At 40.1% G+C, this 7292-nt stretch overlaps 1 protein-coding gene across 8 annotated transcripts in view; it reads left to right on the forward strand.

The window, feature by feature from the left end:
- Positions 1 to 7292, forward strand: part of tsnare1 (T-SNARE Domain Containing 1) — a 716417-nt gene that overhangs the window by 187554 nt on the left and 521571 nt on the right. The gene's annotated exons all lie outside the window — the stretch shown is intronic.

Genomic DNA, 7292 nt, shown 5'->3' on the forward strand with positions numbered 1-7292 from the left:
AACTTCCTGCTCCTATGATGCTGCTTGGCCTGCTGTGTTCATCCATCTCTACAAGCCTTCCTGCTCCTATGATGCTGCTTGGCCTGCTGTGTTCATCCATCTCTACAAGCCTTCCTGCTCCTATGATGCTGCTTGGCCTGCTGTGTTCATCCAGCTCTACACCTTGTTATCTCAGATTCTCCAGCATCTGCAGTTCCTACTATCTCTGGTTCACTACTGTCCTTTAGGGAAAGAAGTCCTTACCTGGTCTGGCCTACATGTGACTCCAGACCCACAGCAATGTGGTTGACTCCTAAATGCTGGCCGAGCCTGAAACACCCACATCCCATGAGTGAATAAAAAATCTTTCCTGTCCAGTTACGATAATACTCACCAGATGTAAGTCTCTCAATACTGGCCAATTTTCTGAAGAATATTGCTGCTTTGTGTGTACAAATTTAATGTTATTGGTAGAATTTATTTGCATCAAATCAATTCTCTGGTCTTAGTTACATCTAGCCAAGTACCCAAGTTTTATTTTATTTTCTTCCGTCTATCTTTGTTTCCAAAATAGTAACAATTGGAAAAATAGGCTTGGCTGCTACTCTGGGTCTATCAGATCATATACACACTAATTAGATGAATGTCTCATGTTTGTTGGCTGGAAGGTTCCATCTGTTTAAGTTCCAACCCAGTGTAAACTGACACACACTTTTGTCAGTTACTGTAATTCCCACTCCAAAATCACAGGTAGACAATTTGTGTGAAATGGAAAAAATGTTACATTGGAACAATCAGAAATCTTTGCTTAGGCAGAGGCGTGTTTCTTTTGTTGCATTAACATTGCAGTTTTCACAACTTTCGGATGTCCCAAATTGCTTTACAGCCAAAGACTGTTGTAGGAAATGCTGTAGCCAATTTGCCGACAGCTAGTTAGACAAGCAACAATGAGATAAGGACCAGCAAATCTGTTTTCCTGAAGTTGGTGATAATTATAGGCAAGCATACTGAGAATCCCTGCTCATCTTCACTGTCAATACCAGCATTTGTAGTTCATCAGTAATTGCTCTTGAACTGTTTAGTTCTCTGGGCCATTTCAGAGGGCAGTTAAGGGTCAACCACATTTCCTGAGGGTCAGGAGTTTCATGTAGACCAAATCAGATAAGGAGGCAGATTTCTTTTCCCTCCAGGAAATCAGTGACCCAGATGGGATTTTACAAAAATTGACTGTTGCTGTTAGACTAGATTTTATTTGCAGACTTTATTGAACAATCAGCATCCTGCAGGTCACCATTGACCAAAAACTGAACTAGTCATATGAATACTGTAGCTGATTTTCGTTCACAAATGGACAAGAACTTCTGACTTGAGAGCAGCTACTATTTTTGACAACAGTGGAAGAATGGCAAAATAAATTAAAATGACAGCACACGTTCCATATTTTTAATAGTCTGTAATGAATTTAAATTATGAACAATCTGTCTTCAAAACTGATCCAGTGAAGAAAATAAGGAAGGTGTGTATATATAATCTCATTATGGAAATTATTCCTGTGTGGTAGAGTCTTGCCAGTTCCAACCAGGTGGTGAGATTGTATTTGTTTAGTTTCAGCAAATTGCCTGCGTTAATTGTCTGATCCTCCATGCATTATTTCAGGTATTGTTGTTTGAAGAAAATGTGTCACTTATTGTATCCAAAAACATTGTTTAACAGCCAAAATTAATTTGATTTTCTAATTTTGAGAAATTTATGGCACTTTATAAATACCCATGCCACTCAAAACCCAAATATATCCTCCAAATTAGCAGGATACAGTGCACCCATTTTCAGCATATATTTCTCGGCATTTCTTGCTCCATCAAATTAATGGTGTCAGTTATATAATAACAGAGTGACACCTAAGTCAAATACGCATCAACATGTAGATTGGAGCTCAATGCGGCAACAGTTACATGAGTTGGGTGCTGATGTGTGACAGTTATTTTATACTTGAGTGAAAAGGAGATGAGTGCTCCAGGTTACACTCGTGCCTTCTCATTCTCTAATGTTTATATTAAAGCTTCAGACTTTAGAATTCTCTGCTAATGTTTCCACCTTATGTTTTCTACAAAGCTGAATCCAGTTTTGGAGTTGTTTCTGAAAGTGAAAAGTGCTTTCACTACATCATTGACACTACATCTACCATTTTAGGTTTTTTGTTCATTTGCACTCCAACACTTCATTGGCTGCAGTAGTTTGGGAAAGGGTGTACTAGTTAGGTAGCTCATTGCAGAAATTGACAAATAGTCAGGCCGTACCTTCTGTGCAACCTGGTAGAGGTGGTTAAGTGGTTCCATTGACTCCAAGATTTGCACCTAACCTTCACCATCGCTGAAGGGTTCATTTGCTTTAATTTTAAACAACCCAGACAAGATCTATGCCAGAACTATTCATGAAGTTGTATCTAATGACATGTATACAGTCTGGGTCCTGCCTGTCACCAGAAGATGTAGAAATCAGTTCAGGTGCTGGGGACTTGGTGATGTTGTTGCAATGCCATTGGTCTAATAATTCAGATGCCCAGGCTAATGCTCTAAGGGACCTGGATTCAAAGTTAGTGGAATTTGAATTCCGTTAACAAATCTGGAATTGTAAAGGTAGAATTAGTAATGGTGACCGTGAAACTATAATTGGTTTGTTGGTGCAGACCCACGCTTTTTAAAGAAGGTGATCCCTGTCTCTGATTGTGATGCTAGACCTACAGTAATGCCCCATAAAATGGAGGAAAAAACTATTCTGTCAAAAGGCAATTAAGGATGGGCAATAAATGCTGCTTTCCTCTGTGACCCCACATTTGATGAAAGAATAAAAAAAAAACGCATAAGGAAGGAGGGAAAAACAATTTAAGTTCCTCCCAACCCACCAAGACATATCTTGGGAAAAAAAGGAACAAAAACAGAAGTTGCTGGAAAAGCTCAGCAGGTCTGCCAGCATCTGTGAAGGAAAAGCACAGTTAACATTTCGGGTCCGGTGACCCTTCCTCATAACTGAAGAGGATACTGGCAGAGGTGGTACCTGAGACCCATTCATATGTTATGTGGTTTGATGCCATTACCAAGTTTGGGTTCAAGATAGACTTTAAAGTAAAACTATTTATTGTACATCACTAAATACTATACATGGTGATTGTCGGTGTATTAACTTCTGACTAAGTTACATATTGAAATAATATTCTGTGACCTGTGAATTCGATCACTTTTTTTTTACTCCACATGCTTCTTAGCAAGTTGTTTCTATGTTTTTCACTTTAACATTCACAAGCCGTCTATTCTGTTCTCATCTAACTAACTTCATCCACGTAATACTATGTAAGCTCTGTGACATCATCGCAAGATTGCTGCAGGGGCCTAAAACACTTATGTGACACTTTCTGAATTAAAGAAAAGGATGTAGCACAATAAAAACAAAACTGAAAGGAGAAAAATGTAAAATACTACGTTGTAGGCAGAGGGTGATTCTGGCAATATCAACTCAAAGATCCCTGAACCACTTTGTCATTTTAGTTAGCTTCCTAGTTTCCAAAATCACCAGACCAGATCTGTGGTGATTGAATTTGTGGTTGTTATTGTGCTTTGTGGCACGCTAACATGATAACAGAATCAAGCTGACTTGGAGAGGGGAAGGTTCAATTCCAAGCTTTCAGCTCTCTCTCGAGTGCATTATTTAGCTGCTGATCAACACCGTTTGTCCACATATGTCTTCAATAACAGTGGTGATTACACTTCAAAACAAATAGGGTCGTACAGCATGGAAACAGACCCTTTGTCTGTGCTGACCAGACATCCTAGTCTGACTAGTCCTATTTGCCAGCATTTGACCCACATTTCTCTAAACCCTTCCTATTCATATACCATCCAGATGCCTTTTAAATGTTGCAATTCGACCCACCTTCTCCACTTCCTCTGGCAGCTTGTCCCATACATGCACAATCCTCTGCATGAAACAGTTCCCCCTCAGGTCCTTTTTTAAATCTTTCCCCTCTCTCCTGAAACCTGTGCCCCCTAGATTTGGACTCCTCCACCCCAAGGAAAAGACCTTAGCTATTCACTCCACCCATGCCCCTCATGATTGTATAAACCTTTATAAGGTCACTCCTCAATTGACTGGCATGGACAAATGGGGCCAAATGGCCTGTTCATGCACCAGATACATAGTGGAAGGAAATATACAAATAGTGATAATGTTACTTTGACATTAACAGAGAGATCTGATAAAGTGATCAGAGTAGAATTATGTAAAGAGAGAGACCTTATATACTACAGGAGAGAGCTGCTTTTAGCAGCCTGTCTTGTATAGATGTTGAAACTGTGTTATAGTGCTGAAGAGAGTGAGAGAGCCTTACTCCAGGTTAGGAAGCCTGTAGCCTCGAATAACATAAGAGTAGATATCCACAGCCCTGCAATATTAAGGAGAAGAATCCCTATGCTAGTCCCCTGCACCAGGAGAAGTGTAACAACATTGTCAAAGTGATAGAGTGAGAGATGGCTATTCCGGCAAGAACGACATAATCCAACTACTTAGCATTGTCTTCTGTTGTGGGTGTTCAGCACCTGACAAAGTGAATCACCTGTGTCATTGTACACAGGATCCTAACTAGAATAAATTATTTTGTTTATTAAGTTGTTGTAATGTGCACTCCTGCTACCAGAAATATTACCTTATTTGTTATGATGAATTACACAGTTCTGAAAAGAAATACAAACTGAAATCTGATTTGACAAGCTATTTAACACACACACAATGTGGGTGCTTTGTAGTCTGATTTATTAGCTGATTTCTCCTGATATAAAACACACCTCTCATCCTATCTGACCCAAAATTGAAAGTAAAATGTGATACGTAGATGCTGAAGCAAAAGCTATTTGTTTGGGAACTTGATGTCAAGGTATTCTTGTGAAATGTCCTGATGAGTGGTGAGACAAGAAGCTTTGCCAAAACATACCTTTTCTCAGCAATACTGGAGGCAATCTTCCTTAAGCTGTTTGAAGGGGAAATCTTAGTTATTAGGTTCATTCACCTGGAACTTTCGCTAATTGACTACATTGCCAGCCACCTTCCTAAACATCAGATAAAAGTGAAATACTGTAGATGTTGGAAACTTTCTGTCGTAGCGAATTTCACATGTTCACCACCTGCGGGTGAAGAAATTTCACCTCCTCTCAGTCCTAAAAGGTTTACCCCTTATGATTAAACTTTGAGCCCTAGTTCTGGACTCCTCCGCCATTGGGAACACCCTTTCTACATCTAACCTGTGCAGTCCTGTTAGAATTTGTAGGCTTCTATGAGAACAACAGAACAACCACCCTCTCCCCACACCCCCCACCACCACCCCCCCACCACCACCTTGTTCTTTTAAACTGCAGTGAATGCAACTCTGCCCGATTCGATCTCTGCACTGGGGAGAGTGGCTCTGAAGAAGAGTCGTACCAGACTCGAAGTTAACTCTGTTTTTCTGTCTCTGTAGATGCTGCCAGACCTGCTGAACTTTCTAACTTCATTAGTGTTAAGGTTTCTGCCGCAATGTGTCTGTGCAAATATGTTAAGCGTTCAAAAAACAACCAGGAAAATGCAGCTTATATAGGAGTTTTACATTTCAAAATGGTGGGGAGAGGAGGATGTGCTTTAGCCAATGGCATGTCATCATCCAACATTTTTGCTGCTGCTTTATTTTTAGTAAGCAAGAACTTTGGTACTTAAGTATGCAGTTATCGCAGCTGCTTATCCTTGAATATAGCCTGTCATCCAGGTGAAAAGGCTGTCATCCCTTATTAACGTTGTGACTCAGTTTTTGGAGACAGCACTGCGATGTGAGAGAACAGGTGTACACGCTTGGAGAGCCACAAAGCAGAAGATAGATGGTGAAGCTCTTGGGGTGGTAGTGTGTATCTGAGAACTTCCATTCCATTTTTGGGAAATGTTATCAGCTGAAAATGTGAAAGCTCAAACATTGTTCCGATTATACAGTGGATGCTCTGAGTCAGTGGTGTTAACTATTTGGTGATTTTTATAGTGTTTTTGTTCTACTGGAAATGAGGTCAACAGATTAACAATTTAAAACAACAAGCTGCGGATGGTGGAAATCTAAAACAAAGATATCGCTGCAGAAACTCAACAGGTCAGGTAGCATTTGCAGAGAGAGAAACTGACTTAATGTTTTGAGTCCAGTGACATTTCATGATGGTTCCTGGAGGTAACCTGTGTCCTTCCTTTCACTTAAATATTACTGCTTCTAGGATCTCTCCTTGTCTTCTTTCGCTGGGATAATTCTTCAGGATGAACTTTTGGAAGAACTCGACCAGTTTGAGTAATTAAGTGCTTCAACTTGTTAAATACTTCCAACACATAAAATGGATGATGGTAAGAGTGGGAAAGATTCTTGTCAGTCATATGATGGAAAGAAAGTTGGAGCCTCAACCTTCACTAACATAGCTCTAGGATTCAACATACATGGGGAAAAAAAAATGCTACCGCATCAACTCTGACTCGGAATGCATTGTAGAGGAACCTGTTGGTCAGTTAGCTGCATGGCCCGTATGGATCAGATCAACACCAACAAGATAATGTTGGAGCAGTGTAGTGTAAAAGATTAACTCCTGAGCATGTGCATACGAAGCTGGATGGTTGATGATGCCATGGCCACTTGAGACTGTAGAGGAGGAGCAAGAGCTTGGACCTCGTGTAGGTTGTAATGTGTATCGTTAGCATATTTTAAATAATTAATAGTTTTTTTAAAAAAGGCCTCAGGATCTAACCATATCATTAGCTTAGAGTAGCATATCCCAAATTCATCTAAAACTCCACACAATAAATCACAGAATCCCCAGTCAGGCTGGGTTGTCGTTCGGACCTGCCTATTTACCCTACACATAGAGGAGATCACAGTGCTAGAAGTCTGTTTCCATGCTGTATGACTCTGACTGTATAAATATGACCAGCCTCAGGCTATTCAATCGCCTAACTGAAGTACACTGAATAATAACCTTCAAATGGGAATTGGATTTACACTTCAAAATGGAAAAATTGCAGACCACTGACAAAAGAGACATACTATTAAAGTTTTTTTCCGCTCATCAGGACAGAATCACAAGAATATTGAAACTCAAGGAGAACAGCAGTTCTGCAATACTCAAATTCTTTACCAAATGATTCATATGAGCTGGCAGTTGTACTATTGCTCAACAAAATAGCCACCTTTACTGTGTGAGAGATAGTAGGACCTGCAGATGCTGGAGAATCCGAGACAACAAGGTGCAGAGCTGGATGAACACAGCAGG

The sequence above is a fragment of the Rhincodon typus genome, chromosome 4 (genome assembly GCF_021869965.1).
Source record: "Rhincodon typus isolate 14 chromosome 4, sRhiTyp1.1, whole genome shotgun sequence".
Classification (NCBI taxonomy): Eukaryota; Metazoa; Chordata; class Chondrichthyes; order Orectolobiformes; family Rhincodontidae; genus Rhincodon; species Rhincodon typus.